Here is a 12512-nt window from a genome sequence, read left to right as displayed (position 1 = left end):
CGGTCCTTATATGTGATACTTGGGCAAAGACTATCCAATAGGGAGATAACCAACCAACAAAACCAAACAGCACTGCTTGGAACATATCCACAAGCCCACCACATAAACCACCATTATCAAACCAACTCTTTGCCCAAGTCCTAGGGTTCCATGTTACTAAAACAAGTTCATCATCACCACTGCATATATCCACTATACATGTATATGACACTTCCCAACATCCCATAAGCATGGCTAAGCAATTCTACCTAAGAGACTCGTATCAACTACCACTTAGGTTTCGAGGAATGTAAATGAAAAACTAGGTAAACCCTAACATAGGTGACTACCCATCAAGTTGACAGACATTTCATGCAATTTTGTAAAACAAAAAATTTAAAACATAGGTTCAAGATGATCAAGGACACTTGCCTTCTCCTTGCTTCTACTCAGTGTACTCTTGCTCTTGGTCTTGATGTTCTTCAAGTTGATCTGAGGCATTGTTGACTAATCTCACAATTACTGGCAAAGCATACAAATAAAATACACTAAAAACAGAGCACAAAACAATAGAACAAAAAGGCAAAACTTATATAGAAAGAAAGAGCACTGAAAAAACGAATCTAATGGCGTAATAATCGCTCAAAAAAGGGCTACGACGAAAAAGATATGGCTAAAACAATTTTAAGGTTAAATCTTAAAAAGAAAAGGTCTTATCTTGAATAAAATAGAAAGTTTAGGAACCTTTTTGTAAAAATAGAGGGACCTATTTGTAATTTAGAAAAGTCTAGGGATTAATCTGTAAATAGACAGGGGCCCTTAGGTAATTACAGAAAAGTTCAAGGGTCTACATGCAAAAGAGCTATTTTCTGGAATGATTTTTGTACTGGAAAAGAAAATTTATGATTCCATGCTGATGTCATAAATAGAAAGGAATTATTTTAAAAACCGAAAAGCTGACTAGAGTTTCCTTTTTCGTAGCTCTCTATTCGGAGGATGATATCTCCATTGTCCGAACTCCACATTGTACGTTTCTAGACTCTAAATTGTAGTACTCGAAAATATCTACAACTTTGGTATATATTGGAACTTCTGAAAACGCCATCTTGATTTTCAAAAATACACCACAAGATAAACTGTTTGAACTCAGACTTATCTGCATAGCACTGATTTCGGGGGGCACAACTCCTAGCTCCATTATCCAAAAGGTAACTTCCATAGATTCAAATAGAAGCACTCGAGAAGACCTACAACTTTGGTATTGTCAAGATTTGCATTTGTGGACGTTTTAAAGTCTGAAACATTATGGGAAGATGAGGCTGTCCAGGACTCCGCCAAAATTTACAGATTTCGTGGATCCTTTGTTGAACCATCTAGAAGACTTGGCTAAGGGTTTGGACTTGATCAAGATTGAGCCTAAAGACACTTTAGGTATATCTAGGGTTTAAAAAAAGAAACTTTTGCAGAGAAATTTGAATAGGGTTTGAATTTGAATTGAGCTCAGAGTGAATTTAAGAGAAACGAAAAATGAGGTTGAACAAGAATAGGAGTAGATAAGAAAATTTGAATTTAGATTTGGGTAGAATTTGAGAAAGAGGAGAGATTGGTTTTAAACAAGGATTTGGATAATATTTGAATTGAACTAGAGAAGGATCATGTATGATCAAGGATTGAATAGATGATGAATTCAAGAATTTTGAATTCCAACCATTAAGATCCTTAACTAATTCACTATTGAGTTTTGTAAAAACCTTTTCAAAATCGTTTTCACTCAAAACACCAAAGTAAAGGAAAGAAAAAGAACTCCAATGCATTTACTTGGCTCCTAACAAAACTCAGCATGCAATGCATACAAAATAATAACAGATTTTGATTGTTTGTTTATGAAAATAGGTTTCAAACCTATTCTACTGGTGAAGTTATTCAATAATCTTGAAAAAATTTATAAATTTGAGAAATCTAAAAATCAGGATGTTACAGTTAACCACAAACCATCACTACTATCCGAGTCATCAGTGACAAGTTGTTACCACTCGTTACTGGTTACTAAGTCATTAGTGATGGGTAGATTTCTAACACATCTCTGGGACTCTGTCTTTAGTGACGGGTGCTAACAACTACCCGTCACTGCTGACCGAGTCATTAGTGACGGGTGTATTTACCACTCGTCACTAATTATCTAAAACCAGTGGTGGGTAGCTACAACCCATCACTGGTCACCGAGTCATCAACGATGGGGTGTTATGAGTCATTACTGACAGGTATCTATTCAATCCGTCTCTAATGACTAAGTTCTAGAGACGGGTTGGAAAGCTACCCATCACTAGGACTCGGTCATTAGTGGCGGCTGAGTTTAACACCCACCACTAATATTCTCATCCTCCAAATGGATTTACATGTTTCCTGGCTGCATCCAGAAGCAATGTCAGGATTTAGCAGTCGTCTTCTCTTGCAAATAAGACACATCAAGATACATTCATGCCGCAATCACCATTCATTTCAGGATATATTCCCACATTGTAGGTACCAAGTCATGAGATATGCAACCACAAATTACATAATCAAAAGTCCTCGAAACGTACAACTTCGCAAGTCCAGATCAAGATAGTTACAAATTACATAAGTTGAAAGTGCAACTACAAATTACGTAAGTCAGAGCCCTGCCTCCCTACAATAGAACTCGCCTTTCGGAGAGACGACTTCAGTCATTAAGAATGAAGCGATCCATGCTCGAATGTTAGAGAGTGCAAACTCCTCAATGTTGCCATCTGGTAAGCTGAATTCCTACTGAATTAAAGTAGTTATGGAAAAAGTATCAAATTAACGTGAGCAAAATAATTTTATCATCGGATATTTATAATGAATAAAAGTATCTATGAAAAGACTATGCAATTATCTTACATCTAGGGATTTCATATCCTTTGCTGCTATGAATAGTAGCATGTGATGCGCAACGTAGAATCCGCAGGAGTTGCTCGGTGGTTGTTGGTGGCACTGGAGAGGGAAAAAATATCAGTTTGAAAGGAAAAAAAATGTAGTAGTAGAGTATTTACAAATATTTCTGCTAGCACTTACCGTGAAAACGGTCTTATGTGTTAGTGTGTGGGGCTCCTTCACATTGTACTTTGGATCACAACGCATATACATGTCAAAAGGCCTACATGCGAATAGGGATCCAATAGCCAACATTTGGTGTAAGTTTGAAAAGTTCAATATGTAACCTAAGTCATGAAGAGCTTACTCGTCAAGGATTTGTTTAACGAAAGTATAGTCACGTTGTCCCCGTTCGTCGTTAGGTCACACCACTGGTCTTGATGAATGGAGGTACCATACCAAGTTCCACTTGGGGGCAATGACCAGTAAAATCCAATAGCCACCCATGTTGTGGGCAGCCATTAGGTTGTCCCTCTTCGAAAAGTGGCTCATTGCCCTAGCCACATATTCTGCAACGAATTTCCTTGGTTGTTCCTTCAAAGAAATCGTCATATTTTTTAGGTCAAGGAATCTGAAGGGCTCCTTCTTCCTCGTTTCTTGTATCAAGTGTCTACAGATAAGAAATTAGTTATATTACAGAATTTAGTGGTAATAATTAATGAACGTCTAGTTTGAAAGGGCTTAGAATGTAAAGCATCACAATAACCTCACGTCCAGGCCATCGAGGTTGAAATGGTTATATAAGTATTTGAAGCCCACGAGGAAGCAACCGTCCCTAGTTAAGAAGTGACAATTTAGGCAATATAAGACAATGGAAACTTTCTTCTCTGTACAACCTTGTAGGTAGTTATTATGCAACTCAACACAATGTTGTCCCGCCCACCAAAGTGGATCTGCCAGGAGCAAGGGGTTCCCAAGCTTGAATTTTGGGCTTGCCTTAGTCCAAGCTTCCCCTATCCAACGCTTCAAGGCGATTGAGTCCTTACCAAACGACTTAGATTTCTTCAGCAGCTACTTCTTGGACCCTGGCTTAGACTTCGTCTTCTTCTCTGGGCTGCCCTCAGGTTGCTTACATGTAGATGGCAGAGTGGGCAATGGCTTCTTCTTCTCTGGGCTGTCCTCAGGTTGCTTAACTATAGATACTAGAGTGGGCACATGCGACGTAGCTAGCACATCTCGAGGCTGAGGTTGGGGTAGGGAACTTGAACGTCCAGGCAGATCACTCCTAGATACCGTGTGAACCATGATGTCCACCCTCTTCCATTGGATCCTTTGAAGATGAGCTTGACTTAGTTTTTGGATCTCATCATTAGGGGGGATGGGGAAATCTGTGTCCACATCATTGACATGTACAAAATCCATGAAGACCACATCATAGCCAGGACGTATCAGGACTGTATGTAACACCTGGACATTTGGATGCACCTAGCCCTTTGTAACCACAATATAGTAGCCTCTAGGTCTTATAACCAGTGAGCATGGCATGGGCTTATCAAGAAGGTCTATGGTATAGGGCTCCACAGATGGAGAGAAGACAAGTTGTTCAACCTCCCTGGAGGCTTGACTACTCTTGTGTCCAGCAATGGGGCTACCACCCGCTAGTGCACTAGGAATTATGACTCCCTATGTCGCAAACCTTTTCAGGACGTCTTGATAAATGATCTCCCTAATTGACTGGGTGAAAGCTTCCATATCTATTGGGACCAACCTCTTCCTCTTCTTATACATCCCAATGTGTTCGGGGAAGCCTGATGAGTAATGTTGGCCTGATCTTCCGATAGGTAGTGATAAGTCGGTGGGTGGAGAACTCGGCGTTGATGATCCAAAGGCTTCGACCCGAACAGATCGTCTCCCTTGCAATCACTACACCACAGCTCCGATGGTTATCAACCGTGTCGCGCGGTTGACCTCGCCAAGAAGGCTCAATCCCTGCAAGCGTACCGAGAACACAAGCAAGAACGTAGAAGATGCAATCTGAAATATTGCGAATTGAATTCAAGCACTCGAAGTCGGGGTTCCACAAACACTTGCGGCGGCCTAGTCGGTCCGGAACAAGAGCGAAAATCTCACAACTGTGTGTAGATCAATGTCTAAGTAAAACCCAACTCTAATTAGGGCGGCGGCTACTGTATATAAAGGATTAGGGTCGGCCAAGGACCCCTGGACGCGTCCCTAATGGACTCCAACACGATACACGGGCCAACGGCCCAAAAGATGGTGGCGCAGCACCCTGACAGATTCTGGATGTCCACTTGTTTCGACGATTTCCGTTGACTCAGAAAGAATTTGGACATGGGACCAGTCCCGTTGGAAAGCTTATCTCCTTAGCTTTCCAACCATGTGCAGAACGTTGGAAACGGAGTCCGTATGCGTCCTGGACGACGATTTTAGTGCGGAGTGGTCCTGGACTCCGGAACGGACTCGAACGGGATTGGACCTCCACCTTGGCTTGGGCGCCCTTGCTGTTCTTCTCCCGTGTTCCTAAGTAGCAATATATCACAATTATTCAGTAGCATCCCATCCTCATCAAAATATAAAGGAACACTAAGGAACGAGCTCACCTCATGATTTAGTTGACGTGCATGAGCTCGTGTCAATGGACCTATTGTTGGGGGAATACTCAGTGTGTGTGTATCCGAAAGAGTGATGTCCTCATCATCCTCCCCCTCTTGAATTGGAGTCGTTCTCGACGCAATGTCATCTTCTTCTCCCAAGTAAGGCTTTAAATCTGAAATGTTAAATGTGGGACTGACCCCATAATCTGCAGGCAACTCAAGCTTATATGCATTATCATTGATCTTTTCCACAATTTTAAAAGGACCATCAGCTCGAGGCAGCAATTTAGACTTTCTCAAATCAGGAAACCTATCTTTGCGCAAATGTAACCACACAAGATCACCAATTTCAAAAGTAATATGTTTCCGACCTCGGCTACCATAAGTTCTATACTTCTCATTCATCTTTTCAATATTTTGCTTAGTCAACTCATGCATTTTCAGAATCAAATCAGCACGTGTCTTAGCATCAAAATTCAATTTCTCGGATGTTGGTAAAGGAAGTAAATCAATAGGGGCACGGGGGTTAAAACCATACACTACCTGAAACGGACTTACCTTGGTGGTGGAGTGAACTGATCTGTTGTAAGCGAACTCGATATGGGGTAGACACTCTTCCCACATCCTCAAATTTTTCTTCAAAACAGCCCGCAACATGGTGGATAATGTGCGGTTCACAACCTCCGTTTGTCCGTCGGTTTGATGGTGACATGTCATCGAAAACAGTAGCTTTGTCCCAAGTTTATTCCAAAGTGTCCTCCAAAAGTGGCTCAAAAATTTTGCATCACGATCCGAAACAATGGTGTTAGGCACTCCATGCAAGCGAATGATTTCTCTGAAAAACAAATCAGCTATGTTTGTAGCATCATCGCTCTTGTGACAAGGTATAAAATGTGCCATTTTTGAAAAACAGTCCACAACGACAAATATACTATCCCTCCCCCTCTTGGTCCTAGGCAATCCTAAAACAAAATCCATAGAAATATCCTCCCAAGTCACACTAGGAACAGGAAGAGGCATATAAAGTCCATGTGGGTTCAAGCGAGACTTAGCTTTATTGCAAGTAGTGCAGCGTGCCACGTAGCGCTCGACGTCGCGCCTCATCTTAGGCCAAAAGAAGTGAGTAGCCAGTACATCCTCGGTCTTCTTCACTCCAAAATGTCCCATCAAACCACCTCCATGCGCTTCCTGCAAGAACAATAGGCGAATAGAGCTAGCTGGGATGCATAGCCTGTTAGCACGGTATAGCAATCCATCATTCAGCACATATTTATTCCAAGTTCTTCCTTCTTTACAATGTTCGAGAGCATCTTTAAAGTCCAAATCAGTAGCATATAATCCTTTAATTGTTTCTAAACCAAAAATCTTATGATCGAGTTGGGACAACATGGTATAACGTCTAGATAACGCATCTGCAATGACATTGTCTTTACCTTTCTTGTGTTTAATGATATAAGGAAAAGACTCTATAAATTCAACCCATTTAGCATGACGTTTGTTCAGTTTGGCTTGGCTTCTAATATGTTTCAAAGCTTCATGATCAGAATGAATAATAAACTCCTTAGGCCAAAGATAATGTTGCCATGTTTCTAAAACTCGCACTAAAGCATACAACTCCTTATCATAAGTCGAATAATTAAGAGATGGCCCATTCAATTTCTCACTAAAATAAGCAACGGGTTTACCTCCTTGTAGTAGCACTCCTCCAATTCCAATGCCGCTAGCATCACATTCTAACTCAAAAGTCTTACCAAAGTCCGGAAGTTGGAGTAGAGGTGCATGCGTAAGCTTATCTTTCAGCGTATTAAAAGCTTGTTCTTGTGCTGGCCCCCATTGGAACGGAACGCCCTTCTTTGTCAACTCATTGAGTGGGGCAGCAATGGTGCTGAAATCTCTCACAAAACGCCGATAGAACCCTGCAAGTCCATGAAAGCTTCTCACCTGTGTGATAGTCCCAGGGGTCGGCCAGCTCTTGATGGCTTCAATTTTAGCTTCATCCACTTCAATTCCCTGTGGAGTAACAACATAGCCAAGAAAAGCAACTCTATTCGTGCAAAAGGTGCACTTGTCAAGGTTAGCAAACAAACGTGCCTCTCTCAAAGCAGTAAAAACAGCACGTAGATGATCAATGTGTTCTTCATGTGACTTGCTATAGATCAAAATATCATCAAAGTACACCACCACAAATCTTCCTATGAAAGCACGTAAAACCTCATTCATCAATCTCATGAAAGTGCTAGGTGCATTAGTTAAACCAAAAGGCATCACTAACCACTCATATAGACCGAACTTAGTTTTGAAAGCAGTTTTTCATTCATCTCCCAATTTCATTCTTATTTGGTGGTAACCACTACGCAAGTCAATCTTTGTGAAAATAATAGAACCACTCAACTCATCAAGCATGTCGTCTAGCCTAGGAATAGGGTGACGATACCTTATTGTGATATTATTAATGGCTCTACAATCAACACACATGCGCCATATGCCATCTTTCTTAGGAACCAAAAGAACAGGAACAGCACAAGGACTAAGGCTCTCTCGTACGTACCCACGGTCCAAAAGGTCTTGGACTTATCGCTGAATTTCCTTAGTCTCCTCCGGATTGGTCCTATATGCAGTGCGGTTTGGCAATGTAGCTCCCGGGATCAAATCTATTTGGTGCTCTATCCCTCTCAATGGTGGCAGCCCCGGGGGTATCTCAGCTGGAAAGACATCCTTATACTCCTGCAAAAGGTTAGTGATAGCAGGAGGCAAAGAGCTAGGTATATCATCAATTAAAAATAAAACCTCTTTGCATACGAAAGCATAGCACAAAGTATTATTATCTTGAATTTCAGCAAGGTCAGTTTTAGTAGCAAGCATAACACCACCCTTTAACTTAATGCCTTCGGACCTAGGTGTGTTCTTTTCTTTCTTAGGTGGAAAAACAGAATGAGCTACTTGCTGATTTTCAGATTCCAAAACACGTTCTTTCTTTTCTTTTTCAGCTAAAGCTTTATTACATTGCACAATTTCAGTAGGTGTCAAAGGAAGCAAAGAGATTTTCTTTCCCTTGTGCATGAGAGAGTATTTATTACTTCTACCATGGTGTGTAGCATCGGTATCAAATTCCCAAGGACGGCCTAACAAAAGTGAACATGCTTGCATAGGCACTACATCAAAATCAGCATAATCATGGTAGGAACCAATAGAAAAATGTACTCTCGCAGATTGTGTTACCTTAACCTTACCGCTGTTATTAAACCACTGAATGTAGTATGGATGAGGATGTGCACGTGTTGGCAAAGAAAGATTCTTCACAAGATCGGAGCTCAAGAGGTTGTTGCAACTCCCGCCATCAATTATGGTACGAACACGTGCATCTTTGACAATGAGGAATATCTGGAATAGATTATGGCGTTGTAGCTGCTCTGCTTGCCCCATTTGAGAACTCAAAACTCGCTTCACAATGAAGGTGCGTGCTGCATAACTCTCCGTGGCAGCGGTACCACTAATCTCCTCCCCCTCACTATCCATGTCATGATCGGCTGCAATATTAGCTTCAAATGCATAGTCTTCCTCGACATCACTATGACTAACATATCCACCATCTGCTGTTGCAGAGTATGCTCGCTGGCTTGGGCAATCCTTCATGACATGGCCAATACCTTGGCAGCGACGGCACACAATGCCCGTTGTACGACCCGTGGTAGCTGCACCTGAAGAAGAGCGTGGCATTGGATCCTGCGAAACAGTAGATTTACTCACCTCATGTGATGGTTGTGGTGCTCCTGCTGAGCTCACCTCATGATTTAGTTGACGTGCACGAGCTCGTGTCAATGGACCTATTGTTGGGGGAATACTCAGTGTGTGTGTATCCGAAAGAGTGATGTCCTCATCAAAGCCTAACTTCCAGCCCTCAGAATTGGACACGCCTTGAACGCGACCTGGGTGCTCAGGGTTTCCCAGCGCAGTGGAGAGCACATCATGTTCCCTGACCCCGGTGAATGAACCTTCGAAGGAGTGGGTTGCTATTTCTTTCACCTTTTGAGGAACTATCTCAGTTTCGCTGGATTTGAAGGTGATTTCTCTACTATCTGACAGCGCACCCCTCGCACGCAAATACGATTGCGATCCTCCCGGGAATTGCAACCAAGGATTCTTGCGGCCTTCATTTGCTAACTTTGCATCCTCTCCCTATCATTTATCCCTTTTCCCCACGTACCCGCCTGTGCCCAGGTTGTGATTCTGCTTGTTCTTTGCCCGAAGTTGCTTCTTTACTAAACGCTACGTTTGGAACGTCTCAAGGGTCTTCAATGCCACAAAAGCTTCCCAATCCTCTCTTTTAATATATGGGGAATTGCTAAAGTGCTCTAACTCTTTTTGCCATATACTCGTTCACAAGCTTCCTCTTGTGGCTTCTCCAAAGTTCGGCAATCATTTTCATAGTAGCCCTGCAAGCCTTCGCCTTCATGCTCTCTGGGAACTCCAGAAACATATTGACACCATCATTTAACAAGGCGTTCTTTTGATCCACAGTGAGGTCATCAAACTTCGCAAGGGTCAATGGCACCTTCTCTTGAGCATTAAGGCCTACGAGCTTCCATAACATTCATAGGGCCGTCTTCTCCATTGGAACGCTGTCATCATCGATTTCCATGATGGTAGCCTTTTCAGTCAGCCACTTTGCTTATGCCCTTGCCTTTTGTACTGTTGCTCCACTGGGACCTAGTTGCGCAGACTTTTGACTGGGAGCTTGTGCTTCGTTAGAGGATCTCGATGACTCATTGGTAGACATCTAGTAGATATAAATATGCAGATACAATTGTATAAGTCTTAGTAACTATATTCACTTTTATATGAATTTATGAAAATATGATGTATTTCTTATCTAAAGCAAATGACCCTAGGTAATTTCTAATAGGCTAAGATAGGTCCTAATCCCATTCGGGGATATGTGGCATGAGTAGGTTTCCATGCTCTTGTACGGTTCTGGAGAAAATTTCAGTAGCTCCTCCCCACTATTTTCCAAATACACCTCTCGATAACGAGCCGAGAGGGTGTGTATCTAGAGAACAACACAGAGATACCACCAAAATTCTACCACCAAAATTCTCTCTAGAACCATACAAGAAAACAGAATCCTAATACACGAGCCACATATCCTAGAACTATCCAAAGTATGTAGACAATTCGGGAGCATCGTCTTATAAATATGACGAGATGCAAAGTCATATTTATAATCAAACACTCCCGAATGGAAGACAACGTAATGGGTTATGCAACCTAAATTCATTTTTGGGATTTTCTTATAAATTTAATTTTAACCATCATGAACTAGTTGTGCAATATCCATACATTAATGACAAGAATATACAACAACCAATAAACAAGAATAAGAATTAATGTATGCTGTCAGGACTGAACATAAGCAGGAATAAAAATAGGTAAACATGGAAATTGCATATGCCAAGCATATAAAGATCAAGAACATGTTTATGTTATCAAGTTTTACTCTCAGAAAGTGGGTTACGACTGATGTTGCCATCCAAACGCCAAATTGGCTATCTCATATCATCGGTATGTGTGACAATGCACTCTTAATTCTCAGATTATTCCCAAGAGCAACATGCATAGCAGCCTCCATATTTATGCATATTGAAAAGCAAATTGCTAACCATTGATTCACATACCCTCTATCTCTTATATTACCGTAAATATTATATAGAAATTGCAACTCAAGGGTCAAAATTAGGAACACATAGTGTTTAAGTATTCAATAGTAAGTGTTAAATGGATAAGATAACAGCGTGCTTAATTCATCTATGTTAAACTGCTAAGTTCATATTGTCACGCCTAAGTAGACTACACTATCACACACAACCTCACTTAGCCGCTATGATCATTGAGTAATATAATCCTACATACCATTTGAATTCACCCCCAGCACACAAAGTACACAATGGTGGATGACGATGATGGTGGCAGGCGTTAGTGAGGAGGGGATGGTAGGAGGCCTACCTCGACGGATAAAGATGATGATGGCGCAGAGCATGGTGGCGCGTGCTCCTGGTGTCGGGGTGCTCATCAGGGAGGAGACGACTATGGTGTGGGCTCCTCGACATTGGGGTAGTCAGGGATGAGGGCGCAGGGGAAGATGGCATCAGGCAGGGGGCTGGGAATGGCAGGGAGACAGCGGCGGCCTCAGGGATGACCAGGAGAAGGAGGCGAGGAGGAATGGGTGGCGGGTGCAGCGAGACTTAGGCAAAATCGAAGGCTAGGGTTCCTGGCGGTGGGCGAGGCTGGACTTACTTATCACCCACCACTAATGTGATCATCCATCTATTTACATGTATACTGGCTGCATCCTGAAGTAAAGTCAGGATTTGGCAGCAGGATACTCTTATGATGAGAAAAATATACTCAATTAGCTGTCTAACTTGCATTCTCAATTTAACACACTTTTCCAATTAACTGACATTTTCATTAATTTAGGGTAAGTAAGTTCATCACTACAAAAGAAGGTCCAGATTACACAAAAAATACCCATCTGGACTATAAAAGAAGGGTGCTAAATCCAAATTGCTAAATTCGGATTACCACCATAAACCTAGGTACGTAATGGACTACGATTCATTAGTGTCATCGTCGGAGACCCCATTGGCACTGGCCATTTCCTCCTCCTCCTCCTCCTCCTCCTGTCGTCCGTGGTCATATCAAAGTCACCATCATCCTCCTCCTCCTCCTCATCGTCGTCGGTGTCAGAGTCACCGCCCATATCCTCATCCTCTTCCTCCTCCTTGTTGTTGTCGGTGTCAAAGTCACCGCCCATCTCCACCTCCTCCGCCAAGAGGTGTGCGATGGCCACATCACTGACGATGTCCTCCGTCGTTCCCTCAGCTTCACTAATGTTTTCGCCTCATGGACAGCGCAAGCAATCACCTCATCATTGGCAATTGCTTTCTCCTTCTCATCCTCCTCCTCTGCCTCCACCATCAAGAGGTCCCAATCGATGTAGTCGTCGTCGGGGGCTGGCATGAGGATGACGATGCTAGGTCCTTATCG

General features: G+C 42.2%; 1 protein-coding gene across 2 annotated transcripts in view; it reads right to left on the bottom strand.

The window, feature by feature from the left end:
• Nucleotides 1-2880: 2880 nt before the first annotated feature.
• LOC133887398 (putative disease resistance protein RGA1) overlaps nucleotides 2881-12512 on the bottom strand; it is a 43618-nt gene continuing 33986 nt past the window's right edge. Inside the window, exons 6-7 of one of the 2 annotated variants that reach the window (XR_009903549.1) lie at nucleotides 3055-3523; nucleotides 2881-2973 (exon numbers count right to left, since the gene is read on the bottom strand). The gene's annotated coding sequence lies outside the window, so the exon portion shown is untranslated. The remainder of the gene's footprint in view (nucleotides 2974-3054; nucleotides 3524-12512) is intronic. The other variant, XR_009903550.1, reaches the window with a different exon arrangement.

Source organism: Phragmites australis, chromosome 12, assembly GCF_958298935.1.
Source record: "Phragmites australis chromosome 12, lpPhrAust1.1, whole genome shotgun sequence".
In the NCBI taxonomy this organism is placed as follows: domain Eukaryota; kingdom Viridiplantae; phylum Streptophyta; class Magnoliopsida; order Poales; family Poaceae; genus Phragmites; species Phragmites australis.
Note: the sequence above shows the minus strand (reverse complement) of the source record. Positions and strands in the feature narration are given on the sequence as shown.